Genomic DNA, 17791 nt, shown 5'->3' on the forward strand with positions numbered 1-17791 from the left:
TTCTCATCTGCAAAGAGTTTCTCCCCTGCCCTTCTCACTAGTTTCATCAGGGAGCTCAAAGATTTTTCTCCTTTTAATTTGCCCTCCTACTTTAGGGAAATTTCCCATATCTTTGGAATATGCTTAGAAGTATCCAGAAAATAAAATTCTCTCACTCTTCCCCTTCTTCTCCCTTCCCCTTTTCCCTATTTCTCTTTATCTCTCCTTCTACTTCTTTCCCCCTTCTTTTACTTTCCCCTCTCTTCCATTCCCCTTTTCTCTTTTCTCCATTCCTACTTCCTTTCCCTCTTATTCTCTTCCCTCCTCCTCCCTTTTTCTCTACCTTACTTTTTTAAAATTTGGAAATATTTATTTATTTAATTAATTAATTTAGAATCATTTTCCACAGTTGCAAGATTCATGTTCTTTCCCTCCTTTTCACCCCACTCCTATAGCTGATGTGCAATTCCACTGGGGTTTACATGTGTCATTGATCAAGACCCATTTCCCTATTATTTATATTTGTACTAGGGTGATCATTTAAAGTCTATATCCCTAATCTTATCCTCATCAACCCATGTGATCAAGAGTTGCTTTTCTTTCCACAGTTCTTCTTCTGGATGTAAATAGTGTTCTTTATCATAAGTCCCTCAGGATTGTCCTGGATCATTGCATTGCCGCTAGTAGAGAAGTCCATTACATTCGATTGTGCCACAGTGTATCAGTCTCTGTGTACAATGTTCTCCTGGTTCTGCTCCTTTAACTTTGCATCAATTCCTGAAGGTCATTCCAGTTCACATTCTCCCTTTCTTTCTATCTAACTTGTGCCTCCATCTCCCCTCTGGGCTGGCTTACTCCTTTATGACATACTAGTTAAATTCTACTTTTCTTGAAGGACAAAGAGAAAATCTGGGTTTTGAGTACTGGCATGGTGGGCCACTACAAGGGAAAATTCTGAGTTGATAGCAATAGAACAAAGTAAGGAAAAGCAATGAGCAAAAGAGAAAACAAGTTTCAGTGAGGGGATGATGAGACTCTACAGATCAACTTCATCTGTTTCACCGAGCTGGAACAGGTGAACATAATGATAAGATACTTTTAAAGATTGACTGAATAAAGGTATTTACTGTCTAGACTGTGTAGCAGAAGCAAATAACAGAAAGTCCCAGGCTTTAGAGAAAGAAGAAAAATAGGATAGGCCTTTCCCTTCAAGGCCTCCATTACATCCTATTTAGAAAGAGGGTTCACAGAAGTAAGTGGTGGGGCATATGAAAGCATGGCCAGATGGGATTCACTTGCATTTTTCAATTTGATGGCCTGAGGCGGGCATATCAGGGGATATTTCCCCCAAGATATTACTGAGATAATCCTTGAAGAAGAATTTATTAAAATAGTGCTATGTCTAACTATAGAGTATTAAAGATTGGATTGATAATGAGCAGAAATAGCTTCCACTTAGTTCTGTTTCTATAGATTCATAGGTCGTCTCTAGATAAAGTACTAATCTTTGTGACTGGGCATTTGATTAAAATAATTTTTCCGGTAGCTTGGCATCATTTGGACAAGTTTGACTTTTCTAAGAGGTAGGGAATCAAAAGTGATCCTAAAAGAGGACCTTGAGTGATACATTTTTGGATTTATGCCATTCTGTTTTCAGACCATGCCCACTTTCTTGTACCAAAATGTGCTATACCCAAATATGCTGACAAATTTTGTTTTTAAATTATTTTTATTTTTTCATGTAGAGATTTAAGTTCTATATTTCTGGAAGCAGAAAACTTTCTAAGAAGTGAAACTTCAAGAATTACTACTTATACCCTGTACTTCTTGTTTCAACTGGTAGAACAAATCTTATTTTTAGGCAACATAGTTAAACTGGCAGAACAGTGTATTGATTTCATGATTTCTTTTATAGAATTCATTCCAAGTATGACATTTTCCCCCATATTTGGAAATATGTGCTGTTTTACTTTGAACTTCAGAGCTTATGTTAAAATCCTTTATTGTTGCCTTTTTCAAAACATTACAATCATTTTTAAATATACCCCTTTCTCCAATAAGTGGTCTGCCATTGTAGAATATATTCCTTTCTTCAGCAAGTATATAAGTTACTTATTGTTCAGCACAAACATGTTTTACAGGGTTTGACTGAAGGATGGTTAGCCAAGAGAGAAGTCTTAGGGAGCTGAAGGTGGGGACCTAGGAAGTGAAATTATTAGTATTCTTCCTCAGTTCTAGACAAAAGAAATTGTAGAAATGGTGGGAAAGTTACAGAAGCAGATTTTTATTCAGTGTAAGGGAAAATTCCATATAATTAGAGCTATGCAAAATTGGATTGGTATACTCCAGGTGGTAGTGAATGACTTCCCCTCAGTCTTTGGTGCTGATTGACCACTCCTTATTGATACAGAAAGGATCATTGCTCAGAAATGGGTTGGAAAGATCGACCTCTGAGGCCCATAGCATGCTGTATTAATAGTATCATTCAGTGCATCATAAGTGCCGTTTTTAAAGCTTCTCTCTATCCTATACTATTTCAAAGGGTAGAACAAATGCTATTTTTAGCCCATGCAGTTAAATTGGCAAGATGATGCATTGGTTTCATGATTTCTTTTATGGAATTAACTCTAAGTGGGACATTTTTGCCTATATTTGGAAATTTAGGCTCTGTTTTATATTGAACCAATCTTAAAAGATTTTATTGAAACTTTTTGTTATTATCATTTTAGTCATTTCTGAATATGCTCTTTTCTTCAACTGCTCACCCACTGTAGAAGAAAACATCAGAATAAACAAACTAATCAATTGAATATGATAGGATATGCAATATTCAAAACCATAGTCTCCTTCCACTTCAATGAAAGGAAGTAGAATTCCTTATCTCTTTCCTGGGACCTTATTTGGTCATTATAATTATAATTATATAATGAGTAGTTGCATTTATTTTTTCTTCTCATTTACATTCTTCTTGTTATTGTATATGTTGCTTTCCTGCTATGTTATCATCCACATTTGCTCAATTCATACAAAATCTTCTCATGTTTCTCTGAATTCTTGACAAACATTGTTTCATACAAAGAAATTTTATCCATTACATTCTTGTATAATTTGTAACAATTGGCATTGAGCTATTCTACAGTACGTAGCTTTCCATTTTCTTTCCCATTCTTTATTAACACAAGTGTTCCTGGGACTTATTATTATTCATACGGAAATTTCCTTTTCTCATCTTCTTTGGGAGGATCCTTGAGTCAAAAGGTAGGGGCATTTTAGTCACTTCTTCCCCTACAACTTAAAATTATTTTAGAGAATGATTGGAACAACTCATAACTCCATCAATGTGCCTTTATTTTTATAGCCCCATTCAACATTTTTATACTAGGTCATTTTGACAGTTTTCTGGGCATGAGGCAAATTCAGAATCATTTTAATTTGTTTCTCATTAGTAGTGATTTGGAACACTCATATGGTTCTTTTTTTAAAAAATCTTACCTTCTGCCTTAGAATTGACATGAAGTATCTATGCTCTTTGTGGTGGCAAAAAAAATTGGAAAATGAGGAGCTGCCCTTCAGTTGGGGAATGGCTGAACAAATTGTGGTATATGTTGGTATATTGTGCTCAAAGGAATAATAAATTAGAGGAATTCCATGTGAACTGGAATGACCTCCAGGATTGATGCAGAGTGAGAGGAGCAGAACCAGGAGAACAATGTACTCAGTGTAAACCTTAAAAAAATTCTCAGACCCTACTTCATAAGGTTTGGTAAAGACCATTCCACATTTAAACAATGAAGGGATTTATATCAGGAATGTGAGACCTCTACTCCACCCCTACTTAAGCATACTTTAGGGGAAGAAACTCCTTGCTGAACAATGAAAAATACTTAAACCCATATTTATAGTAAGGCAAAAGTTCTTAAGCTGTGCCTATTTTTAGATCTAATACAAAAGGGTGCTAAGTACCTATAAAGGTCAGGCAACTTGTGAATTTACAAGGAGCAAAGAGGTGAGAACTTACTCAGAGTTTTTTCCAGGTGTGAACTTAATCAAAAGTTTAAGCCTACTTAGGTGTGAATTAAGAATGGTCTGTCCTTTGAAAAACACCTACTGTGATTGGTAGATGTGAGAACTTAGGGGAGGAGACATAGGAGAAAATTCCCTTTAAAAGGAGATCAGAAGCTGAGAGCAAGGGACTCTCACTGGAACTCCCTCTGAGGCGACTCTCTCTCGGGACTCTCTCAGGGACTGTCAGAAGAATCTCTCTCTGGAGATGGCAAAGCTGAACTGGTCTCTCTGAACACTAGAATTTTGCTTGGGACAAATCTTGTGGTAAGTGGATTGAAGACTGACTGATCTCTCTCTCTTAAGGCTGACCTAAGCTGGCATAGCCTTTTTTCTCATTATTCCCTTTCTCTCTCCCTCTCTCTTTCTTTAATTCCTCATTTGTACTAATTAAAATCTCTATAAAACCCAACTGACTTGGGTATATTTCATATTTGGGAATTTTTCCCTGGTGACCACCTTATATTTGATTTAAAACAAGACACTGTCTTGAAACCATATTTTCTGCAGTCACAATTTAAGCCAACCACTCTTTATCGGTAACAATTTATTTCTCCCACTATTTTAATCAGTACAACAGAGGCTGATAAACTGTGGTACCATTTAATGTAATAGACTTCTCCATTAGTGGCAATGCAGTGAGCCTGAACAACCCAGAGGGATTTACAAGAAAGAACACTATCCACATTCAAAGGAAAAACTGTGGAAGTAGAGACACTGAAAAAAAACAACTACTTGATTATATGGGTTGAGGGGGATATGACTGGGGATGTAGACTCCAAATGATCACTCCAGTGCAAACATCAATAGCATGGAAATAGGTTCTTATCAAGGACATATGTAAAACCCAGTGGAATTGTGTGGGGGCTATGAGAAGTAGTGGGGGGGGGGGAGGGAGGGAAAGAATATGATTCTTGTAACCAAGGAATAATGTTTTAAATTGATGAAATAAAATTAAAAATAATAATTGATATGAAGTATTGATTCTAAGCAGAAGAGTGATAAGAGCTAGGCAATTGGAGTTAGGAAATGTCTGAGGCTAGATATGAATCCAGGTCCTCTCATTCCAAGGAGTAGTGCTTTTCCATTGTGCTACTTCGCTGCCCCTCATGTGGTTCTGAATGATTAATAATTTTTTCTTTTGAGAATGATTTGATCATATTCTTTTACCCCCTTTAGGTGGCATTTCTCATCATCCTTTACATTTGTGATGATTCTCCTTATATTGTGTATATCAGAATTTTGTTAGCGATATTTGGTAAAAATATTTCCCCAATCCAGTTTTTTCTTAGTTGTATTTCTTCTTAGTTGTATTGATTTTGTTTGTGCAAAATTATATCAGTTCCATGTAATAAAATGTGGCTTTAAAACTGACCTCTTCCCCTTTCATTGCTCCTACTACACAATTTACTACCTGCACAGAACTCTGAAACTGGGCTTCCTTAGCCTTTTGGAGTTGAGTGTATGGGACTGCAGATGATTTCCTACTAAGAGAATTCTATTAGGGTTAGATGTGAGAATTTACTTTAGCTCTATTTCTGTCCCTTTCCCCTTAAGTATGGAGACCCATATAATTTTAGTTGGCTTTGTACCATTCTTCTTCCCAATGACTCCTACCCTTAACCAACACAAGTGACCTTCCTTTCTTTTCAGTGTTTGGGGAGAATCAATAATTTATGTGTCTAGTAGTAGTAGTAGTAGGAGGAGGAGTATGTGTGTGTGTGTGTGTGTGTGCTTAATATGGGGAAACAAGGATCAGCCATGCTAATTAAATCCTGAAAAGTTAATTTGTGAGTTTGCTTGCCCTGGCTGTGCTAGGTATGCCTAGTGGGCTGATGGTGGGGAAGTTGAATGAGATCTTTAAATATTTCAATTCTCCTATATAATTCCACAAGACTTTCACATTGTGTGGTATATCTGCCTTCTCTTGTGAATTTAGCATTAATGGCTTTGGATGTGGTGCACATTTCCTTCTTTTGAGGTTGTTAGGTTGGAGAGTTATGAAGTAAACAACTATTCTACCATCTTACTTTACTGATCACATCCTTCATAACTTATTCAGAAGATTACAGTATGCCTATTTTTAAGCCAATAAAGCTATGCACTTGAGAGAATTATCTTGATTTTCTAAGTTTTGCAATGGCCTTTGGCCCAAAGCAATACAATTGACCTGTATGATGTATGGAAAACATTCTGGATTTGGGGCTACACAATCTAAATCCATATATCAGCTTTACCATTTACTGCTTATATGACCTTGGGCAAGTATAGCAAGGCCATAGATTTATTTCTATAAGAGGAGTTGGGGTGCAGTGAAAGAGAGTAGATTTTGACTCAGAAGATCATGATGTGAATTCTACTGCTATGCATGATGCTAAACAAGTCACTTAATACATTTTGGTTGCTTGCTCTTCATTTTTTCATGACACTGTCAAATTGGATGCCCTTTGAAGTCTCCTCTATCTCTAAATTGATGACAAGGTATGTTTGAGGCAGCTCAAATCTGGCTCCCAAAAGCCAACTGCTAAATTTTAAGTAATGTTAATTTTATGGTTGGACTTAATAATTAATTGGTGGTCACCAGGGATTTAATTACTAAATCCCAAATTGAATTACTAAAGTAAATGGAATTTATGGTAGTTTATTTACGATAGAGGGAAGATATTAAGGAAGAGATAAAAGGAGAGACAGAGAGAGAGAGGGAGAGGGAGAGAGAGAGAGAGAGAGAGAGAGAGAGAGAGAGAGAGAGAGAGAGAGAGAGAGAGAGAGAGAGAGAAATAGAGAGAGCGTGCTCTGGCTTCCTCAGAGCCAGAAAGAAAGCCTCAGCCAGGGGAAAGTCTCAAGACAATGGGTCTTTTTCAGAGGTTCACACCTCCAGAAAGGGCAAGGAAATTAAGTCAGCCTTTCACTCACCATGGTGACTGTCTAAAAGGAAAACAGTCTGAGGTCTCCTACACTAGCTCCTACAGGGGTCCAGTTCCACAATCCATCTCCGAGTGACTGAATCTAAGGATAGATCCTTGTGTGCCTCTGTTTCCTCTATTTAAAGACCTTTTTCTCTTGTGTCATATCCCCTAAATTTTTACATACACCAATCACAGAAGATGCTCCTCTCCAGGACTGCCCACTTAATGTATGAAATGGGTGTTCACATCTTTTTTTAGTTATACCTTTGGTGGTTAGTTAATACCTTTTTTTGGTTAGTTCACCTTTTGTAGTTAGTTAACACTTTTTCGTAATTAAAAATAGGTAGATCTACTTTAAATACTGAATTAACATTTTAGGGATTAAGATCTAAAAATAGACAGTGGAATATAATTTAATCTTCACAATAAAGGAAAAGCTAAATACTTTCATTGTTACAATCAGGAGATAGTTAAATCCAATCTTCACAGTAAGAACATTTATACCTTGAGAAATGGATAAATCTCACACATGCTGGTTTGATTGATTGTTGGTTGAGTAGACTTAAGAAAGTGATGGAGAAAAAGACAATAAATTAAAATTAAACTAGGAAGTGGGCCATATGTATGATTATCTCCCATTCCCCCAGAGACCTAGTTGTTAAACATTTACTAGCCCACCACTAGCTATGATCCTACTATCTTGTGACCCAGAGAAGCTCAAATGTGTTCTGTGGTCCATCACATCAATAAGATTCAACAAAATCAATTCATCATCTGTTTTTTTAAGTGCCTATTACATGAAGAGCATATTATATGGGCACCTAGGTGGACCAGTGGATAGAGTGCCAGGCTCAAGTCATGAAGACTTATTTTCCTGAGTTCAAATCAGGCCTCCAATATTTACCAGCTATGTGACCTTTGGTAAGTCCTTTAATTTTGTTCGCTTCAGTTTCCTAATTTGTAAAGCAAAGTAGAGAAAGAAACATGCCACTCTTAGTATCTTTGCCAAGGAAACACACAAAATGGAGTCACAAACAGACACAACTGAAAAATGACTGATCAATAACAGTACATAAGACATACTTAACAAAGGGAAAAGACCAAAGTTCCTATTTATTGGCCAAATTACCAAGAGAGTATCTACTAGCTTTTGGAAATGAAGTGATAGGAAGAATGCAGGATTGTGTTTGCTGTGATCTATGCAACTTATTCTATGTAATCTTTCTCAGATTTCTTTCTATAACATAACGATATTTATTCTACAGCTGTATTAATCTGTTCTTCTATCCTTTGATCCATCAAACACTGTTCAAAAGACTTTCAAACAGTAATTTGTCTATACTTAACCTTTTGTTTTATTAGGGAAAGCCTAGATTGCTGCTTGAAATTTCTCAGCCATTCTTTTGGATTTGTAATAAAACAAAAGAGAAGAACTTTCAAAGTCAATAAGACATCTTTGTGCCTAGTAGAGCCCTAACCTGAAATTATTCTGGGTCTGAAAAAGTGAAATATGGCAAATAACGTGGAACAAAAACAAATCCATTTGATGTTTAGTACTAGTACTTATCATTTATTGGTTGTATTACCTTCAATATATGCCTTAACCTCTATAAATTTCAATTTCCTTGTTATTTCCTTTTCTGAGGTTATCTTGTTCCTGCTAAGTACACTAATCATTCCTCATAATTTAATAGATCTGATATGGTTTTGTTGGACTGGCTCAGAATCAGAGCCATTACTGGGATTGGGTTACTAGAGTTTTATTCTAGGATAGCAAAACTCTGATAGTGGCAAAAAATTTAAGTAATGATTTTAAAGATTGTATAATTTTAAAATGTTTTACATTTGTATTTTGACAGCATTTGCAATATTTCAGCAGCATAGAAATATCCGAGCTTAGTTTTGAAATAGCAAGTATAATTCATTAAAATAGAAGCTACCACATGACCTACTTCTTTCCCTAGGCAGCCATGTCCTAGTAAGCTACTCTCAGGAGACCTTGCCCTTGTTCTAAGCATCCCCACCCCTCATCAAGGTGGTAGCCTTTTCAGCCATTGTGCCCCAAGGCCTTTGTTGTTCCCTCTTCTCTCACTCTTCTTAGGGTTTTGTCCCAGGATCTCCCCTCCTGCTTGAATTACTCTTTGTATTTTTAGCATTGCCTTAATTACTCCTTATATTATTTTTCATATGACCAGTTATAAAGCTGATTTGAGGATGCATTTCAAGTGTCTTGCCCTGAGCACCAAAGTTGCTAGTTACAGTTCTATTCAGACTTCACTTTTTAAGCTATTTTACTTCCCTAACAACCCTGGTCTCTGAGAGGCAACATATTGCATGTCACACTTGTAGGAGCTAGTTCTAATAGCTACATGTTATAATTTCACCTCTAAAAATGCTTGCAGGAGAGTCACTTCTTGAAACATTGCCTTTAATATTTTAGCTATCTAACATACAGTTGTTTGAGGGATCAATTGGGAAATATATGCATTTCCAGCTAAAGTGCTATCTACCTCCATATTATGAGATTATCAGCTATAATAATAATTGTTATTAATATCAAAAAATCCCTCAAATTAAGTTCAGGTAATTAAAATACAGATTTCGATCACTTTACTACCAGAAAAATCCCCTAGGGGAAAAGAAGCTGCTAAAAATATCAGAGTCCATTTTTAGATGTATTTATCTTCAAGGTTGGCCTAAAATTTCTTTAACAAGGAAATTTTGTACATCAGCTTCAGAGGTTATTTATCTCTGTGTTTGGGGGCTCTGTCTATTTTAGTTATAATCTTGATTGTGATGCCCTAAGCAGGTTGGTTTATAGTTGCTGTTTTTCATGTCTTTACTTTGTCTCCCATGCCTAGTCCTGGTTTTCCCTTCTCTTTTCTATTATAAATTTCATTTTGTTATAATCAAGGGTTAATTAGTTAGCTGTGATATACTTCTGCCATTTCACACTGGTCATCAAATCTGAAAAAGTAGCAGAAATGGTGGTGGCACAGGAATGAGACTTTCTGTGACTAACACATTTGCAGTATATTATCTTAAATTTCTTATTACCTTCCTGAAGCACCAAGAGCAGACATGGGAGATGATATAGCCATCCCAGAAAATCAGCCTCTCTTTGATGAAGCAAATTGTTTCACATTGCTTATCTACCCTGGAGATTATTTCGAATTATCTATTATTGGAACAGAGTGTCAAAATATTTCTTTTTCTCCAACATGCTAGAGGTTGCAAAACTCATTTTCAATGAAAATACCTGGCCATGATTTCTCAACGAAGAAAATAACCATCTCTAAAGTTATCTGTGGAAGTCAGTGAGCAAATAATGTTTGGATACAGTGATGCTTATTGGGTCTAATGGGTCCTTTCCGGGAATTTAATGCCCTTTCCTCATGGTGCTGGTATAACAGAATTGAAATGGACACATTTCTACCTCCATGGTATCCTTTTCATTTTTAGTTTGTTTGGAAACAAGGATAACAAAGTAGATTGTAATCCATTGCAGCATGATTTCTAGTAGTTGAGGTTGGATTCAGAGCCAGAGGGCCTGAGTTCAGAATCTCATTTCTGCCCCTTCCCATTTGTATGTCTTTAGGACCTTTTTGGGTCTCTATTTCAACATCTGTAAAATGAGGAGACTGGACTAGGCTATTTTGAAGGTCTCTCCCAGCTCTAAATCTATGCTCCTGAGATCTTTATTCAATCAACATTTTACAAATATGCACTTAGTTCCTACAATATACCTGCCTTTCTAGAGCTAATAGTAGCAAGAATGACTAAAAATTCAATGAACAGGAATTGAGACCCCTAGGTATAGATCCAGGCTCTGTCACTAGATAGTTGTGTGATCATGGGAAAATACATCCTTTCTCTGGGCTTTTCTTTCCTTGTCTATACATTCAGGGAGTTGGCTTGGACAGCCTAAGAATTCCCTCCAGCTTTAATATTCTATTGTCCAACAATAAGGTGAAATCTTTGACCTTAGTGAACTGAAAAAAAAAATTTGAACTAAAAGAAAATAAGTACTTATTAAGTACTTACTATATAATAGGGTAGCTAAGTGGCACAGTCTGGAGTCAGAAAGACTCATTTTCCTGAGTTCAAATCTGGCCTCAGACACTTTATAGTTGAGTGATCCTGAACAAGTCACTTAACTCTGTTTGCCTCAGTTTCCTCATCCATAGAATGAGCTGAAGGAAGAAATGGCAAACAATTCCAGAATCTTTGCCAACAAAGCCCCTAATAGGGTCATGAAAAGTTGGATACAACTGAAAAATGACAACAATGACAATTATATACTAGATACTGTGCTAAGCACTTGACAAATATTATTTCATTGGATCCTCATAATACCCCAGGGAGATAAATGCTTCTATTTTTCCCCTTTTACAATCGAGGAAAATGAAATTAGGTGGCTTGCCCAGGGTCGCATCTTGTAAATATTTGAGGTTGGTTTTGAACTTGTGTTTTCTTGACTACAGACCTAATTTTCTATCTAATATACTATCTAACTGCCTTTAAGGTCATTGATTGCAGTATAAAATCCCATTCAGGTTTTGAAAGTTCATGAAACTATATTCTTAATGACTGGCTATTTAGTCTCTGTTTGCATGCATCCAGTAATGAGAGTCTCACTAATTCAAAAGTTAGCCCATTCCATTGTTGGACAGCTGCAGTTGTTCTTATACTGAGACAAAATTTGCTTGATTCTAGAGTTCTACCCTTCAAAACTGCACAGAACAAGTCTTTTGCAGGCCAACTCTTTAAATATTCGAAGATAAGGATGATGTCTCCTTTTCATAATTTCTTCTCAATATAGAAACAGCATTCTCAAGTTCTTTCCTCCTTCAGCCTCCAGTACCATCTCCCCATTAAACATATCACATTAGGAAGGTATGTGTTTGGGGAGTCTGGATATTTGGGTACTAGTCTTAATGTTGTCATCAACTAGTCATGGATGTGACCTCTGGCAAATAGAAAACCTTTCTGGCCCACCCTGCTTCATATGAATATTGATGAGATCAGACCAGCTACAGTCTTCTGGCCTCCTCCATCATGCCCTGGAAAGATCATTTGAGACCTGGAACTCATGCTTCCTCAGTACCCTTTGACCCTGAGCCCCCTTCTTCTGATTCAGAGGTAGAAGGCTCCTTTCACAACCTCTGTTTAAGGGGGCACCCCAAGGAACAGACGGAGACCAAATGCAGATCAAAGCACATTGAAGCATGCCATGCTCCACTTTTTTTCCTCCGTGATTTTTTCTCTAGTGTAAGCAATGTTTAACAACATGAGGAACAAGGAAATATGTATTATGTAATAATACATGTACAATATATATCATATTACCCTCCATCTTGGGGAGGAGAGGGGTTGCAGAGAGGAGAAAAACAGTCAGACACGGATTTTTGGACCTAGCAAATGTGAGAACTTGTTTCTCTTAGAAGCATATTTATTACACATTCGTAACAAATCAAATATATTATTATGTTACATGCAATATTGTGTATATCAAAAAATAAATGGTAATACGAAAAAAAAATAGGGCACCCCAAACAACTGTCTCTTTATGTTTCCCTAGGTTACACTGCTCTGGATTTTCTCCATCATCCCTCACTTTTTCTCCCCTTCTTTCTTTCAGCATTGTTTTATGTATTTGAGCTCTTTAAGGACAGGGATTCGCTTTCTTCCTGATTCTGTTTGTATTCTTTGACTTGTTGGTGTTGATAAATGTTTCCTGAAGACCTTTCTAGTTCTACCATGCTATTGATGGAGCTCTATAAAAAACTATGAAAAGCCATCAAGATCATTTAAAAAATGAATTTAGATTAAATATGAATGTACAAATTCCAGCATTCTCTTTGCTCTTCTACATCATATTTCAAATGCTCATCAGTAATAGAAACCACTGATTACCCATACTGCTCCCTACAAATCCAGATGCCAACACCTAGTTATCTTCAGTCTCTGCTGTTGCTATTGAAGGAATGAAGTTTGATATGCCAACTTCTGATTGTTTTCTACTTGGCTAATTTTAAATATTTGTTTAATATGCAAATGAGACCTCCCAGTGACAGCCTCAGGGGGTGCTGCAGATGTCACTCCATGGTGACACACTTACTGGCAGGCAAGTCTACGCCTGTTTCCACTCTGCCCCTAATACTGTGTCATTCAAGTTCCAAGTCAATTATTTCCTGGCTATGTTAGAAACCCTCTTACCCCAAACCATGACAGGCTTGCATTTCCCCATCTCTGGTATTCACAATATTTCAGCATTCAAGTCTTCAATCTTTCTTCCTGAAACGTTTTTATGAAATTAATAAGTGATTGTTTTAAATTCTCCTCCCTAAACTTCATAGGAGCATAGATCGCTTTTTGCCCCTGGTTTTAATTAAACAAAACAAAACAATACTCCTATAGTTAGAAGCTAAAATCTTATGAACTTGGATAGGAAGAAAGCCATTTAGAATTAGTGAAATTTTAGGATATCCATTTACTAAGAATAATGGCATGTGGTGACAGTTAGGTGGCTCAGCGAATTGAGAGGCAGGCTCAAAGATGGGAGGTCCTGGGTTCAAATATGACCTCAGGCTCTTCCTCACTGTGTGCCCCTGGGCATGTCACTTAACTCCCATTACCCTGCCTTGGAACCAATATACAATATTGATTCTAAGATGGGAAGTAAGGTGTGTTTTTTTCCAAAAAGTAATAGCTTACTTTTATATAAGAAGAAATTCAAGAGTTGCGGATAATATCAAGGTTATGAATCTGGGAGAACAGAAAAATGGTGGTGCCTTTGACAAAATAGAAAAGACAAATTAGAAGTATGGCTTTTAGGGATAAGATAAGATAAGATAGCTTTTGAATGTTGAGTTTGAGATGCCTCTGAGATTTGATATCTAATAGATAGCTGGTGATGTGGAACTAAAGCTCAAGGAAGAGATAGAGTCATCTGCATGGAAGTAATGATTGAACACATGGGAGCTAATGAGGTTATTAATTGAGAGAGAATGAAGAGAAAGAAGGGAAGAAGGCCTACTACTGAACTTCGGAGAACACGTGAAGTAGTAAATGTGATATACATGACAAGCCAGCCATGACAGTTACTAAGACTTGAAAAATTGGCTGGTCTATTTGTACATATTTGGAGTTAAGACTATTAACTCAAATTCTGTATTTTCCATTGATTTTTACAATCAATGATGGGAACAGAGGTCAGTGCCTGGTAATCTGGAAGGCACCTGTTTTTAAAAGGTTTTGTCTTGTAGACAGCTACTTCTTAACCTTTTAGAATTTCCAACAGATGAGGAGAAAACAATGATCAATGACTTTGCGATCATGATCTTTCAACTCCTACTCTTTTATAGGCCTTCCAGAAAATCCCCAAGTTTTACTCAGCCCTATTTCATGAAGCTATGTTTGAAATTCTATAGGATCTTAGAAGCAAAGGCCACTGAGAGATCATCAGACCTCCCAGACAGTGAGTTATTAGCTTTTTTCTTCCAAGTTTCCAGGAATGGATACTCTACAACTTTTTTTTTTGGACAATACATTTATTTTAACTGTCTTACAACTAGAAGGGAACTAAATTCACCTTAAAAGGATGAATGAGTTCATCTTCCTTTTTTTTTAAATAGGACAAAACTATATCACTTAAAATTAAATTGTTACCTGATTGATGAGAAAATAAAAGGTATCCCTTTTACATTGTGGAAGGTAAGGGTTTAAAAGAGAAATAAATAATTTTTTTTTCTGAAAGAAAGAAAATGTAAGAGACAAGGACAGAAGAGGAGAAGAGGGAGGAGGAGAGGAGCTATCTAAGAGGTTCAGTGGGCTTCAGGCTTAATTAGTCAACATTAACTATAAAGACTAACAAAACCTTCACACTAAAAATGTCACAGGATCAGAACAAGAGAGGTGATAGTACCACTGTACTCTGACTGCCCCTCTTAATCCAAATCTGGAGTTTGGAGTTCAAATCTGGGGGTTATGTTTTAGGGAATACAGTGAAAAGTTGGAGAGCATCAGCTAGAGAGAGTTGATGACTAGGAGAATTAAAGGAATGAAAGTTTTCTAGCTTGGAGATAAGAACACTTAGAGACATAATAAATACTCCTGAGTGTTTGGAGAGATGTCAAGAAAGAATGATTAGGGCTAGTTTACTTGATTCAACCTACTAAAATTACAAGAAATGGCTATCCACTTAGAATGGTTATCAACTATTTCACGAATAAGAGAGAAAAAGAAAGATAAGGAGAGGTGGGGAGGGAGAGAAGAGAAAGACAGACAGATAGATAGATAAACAGACACCTAATTGGATTTGGAGCTAGAATCCCAAGTTCCAATCCTACCTTTACAATGTATGACCTTGGTCAAAGCACTTCATTTTTGCTGGTCCCCAGTTCATCTGTAAAATCAAAGATTTGGACTAGATGAATTCCACAATCCTTTCTAGATCTCATGGTGCAAAGTTAGAGTTGTCTCTAGGCCTTAAGTAACTCTCTGCCTCAAATTATATTTGATTTCTTTTCATGTTGTCTCACCCATAATAATACCAGCTTCTTGAGAAAAGGGGCTTTTAAAAAAAATCTCTGTATCCCCAGGATCTAGCATAGAGTCTTATGCATGGTGGGCACTTGCTAAACTGAGTCATTGAATCCAAGTTACCTAAGTCAAGAAGAACCTTATTTAAGTCTTCTAATTCCTGGGGTTTATGACAGTATAGTGCTAGGTAAAATTGCTTTCTGGTTAACCTAAAAAATCAGTTACTCAGAACCTCCAATTTTCCATGTATTCTGGTTAAAGACACACAATTATCCTTGAAGTGCCCAAAGAAAAATCCTTAGATTAAAAAGAAAAAAAAAGGTTTCTTGTTGAAATCATTGCTGGATATGTTCCTTTCAGCCACCCTGAATAGTGAATTGCATCCCTCTGCCCTCTCATAAAAAAGCAAGTACTTGTGCACACACACACACACACACACACACACACACACAAACACACACACACACACCCCACACACACACACATAGAGAGATAAGGGTCTGAGCTTGTCATTCATCCCTGGTTGTAGTTCTGCAACTTTAGCATCTGCTTAATTGCATGGATTTACAATCTGAATCTGTTGCCAGTGAAGCAAAGTAATTAATTGTTTTTAAATGGTATTTGCGATTTTAGAAAACTGACCTTAAGGTTAATGGTTCATAAACTTCATTTATACATCCATTAGAAACATGAAAAGGGGAATAGATCCACGATTGTACACGAGAGAAGAGTGAACATTTTCTAGGTCTCTTTGTCATGGCCTCTAAAAATGTTAGCCACTGGGGGGAATGATTTTTCTGGAGACAAACGATATTTGTAAGGCACATGGTACAGTGCCTGGCATATAGTAGGAGTTTAATAAATGTTTGTTCCCTCCCTAGACTTCCTGAAAACAAACAGACTAACTAATGAGAATATACCTTAAGTCCTTCAGGATTATAGGTACTCTCTTAGTGCTAAATTATGAGAGAAGATGCACACCAATTCTGTTTCAGATCCCAAAGTTTCACTTATTAAGTACTACTGTACTGGTCTGGAGATCTGAAGACATTTTTTAGGTGCACTGATAAAGGACTTTTAAGTGGATTAGCGATTTGCCTCCCTCCCTTCCCCCCCGCCCTGATCACACAGCTAGTAAGTGTGTAAGGTCAAATTTGAACTCAGATTCTTCCAACTCCTGGCATCTCTTCCCAGAGTTTTTTCCTTCAGCAGCCTGAAGCAGGGTTGACTTTATCCATGTTCTCTCTTAAAGCTGGAAGCCAGAAGTACTAGAACTGAAGAGATTCTCCTTTCTTTCTTGTCCACTCTGTTATGGTCCTTTGAAGGTTCAGGACATGAATATCTACCAGTAAGGAAAGAATCCCATAAGAAAGGTCTTTGTGATTAGAGTTTGCATCTATATGTGTGAATGTTTAACTTCACCATCTATCAAGAGATGATCTTACAGCTGATTGTTACAATTAATCATTAATGGACATTTCATTAAGCACTTGCTTTGTTTCTGACATTGTTCATAGTGCTGGAGATATAAAAACAAAAACTACACAGTTTTCAGCTTCGAGGAGTTCACATTTCCATTGTGGAAACAATATGTACACATGAACGTTTGTCCATGATATTTACAAACAGTGAGATGGTACACTGGATAGAAGACTGACCTTGGAATCAGGAAGACTCATCTTCATGAGTTCAAATCCAGCCTTAGACACTAGCTATGTGGTTCTGGGATTAATCACTTTACCCTGTTGGCCTTTTAGTTTTCTTCTGTAAAATGAGCAGGAAAAGGAAATGGGAAACCATTCCATTATCTTTGTCAAGAAAAACCCAAAAGGATCTCAGGAAGAGTAGGATATGACTGAAACAACTGAATAGACACTCAATATTTACAAATTAAATATAAGTAAATTTTGAGGTAAAGGCACTTGGAGGAGTAGGAAAGGCCTCATGTAGAAAGTCTCAACTGAACTGAGGGAAACAAAGAATTTAAAGAGAAATCAATAAAGCAGAAGTGCATTTGAGGCATGGGGATAGGTCCTGAGACATGAGACTGAGAAGATTTATTTCTAATATCTAATTAGTTGAATTATTTCTATTTTGGAGATTTGGATTGAGAATCAGGATTGTCTCTCAGACTTCTTTACTTTTACTTTTGTTCCTAGCAAATTCTAGGAATGTTTCCCACCCTAAAGTACCTCCCATTGTAGGGTGAAAGAAAAGTGAACTTCTGAGTTCTATCTTACTCCACAAATAAAAACCAGCTTAGGCCAAGTGTGTTTGCAAGTAGCAGGACAGAGCTCTTG

The sequence above is a fragment of the Monodelphis domestica genome, chromosome 7 (genome assembly GCF_027887165.1).
Source record: "Monodelphis domestica isolate mMonDom1 chromosome 7, mMonDom1.pri, whole genome shotgun sequence".
In the NCBI taxonomy this organism is placed as follows: Eukaryota; Metazoa; Chordata; class Mammalia; order Didelphimorphia; family Didelphidae; genus Monodelphis; species Monodelphis domestica.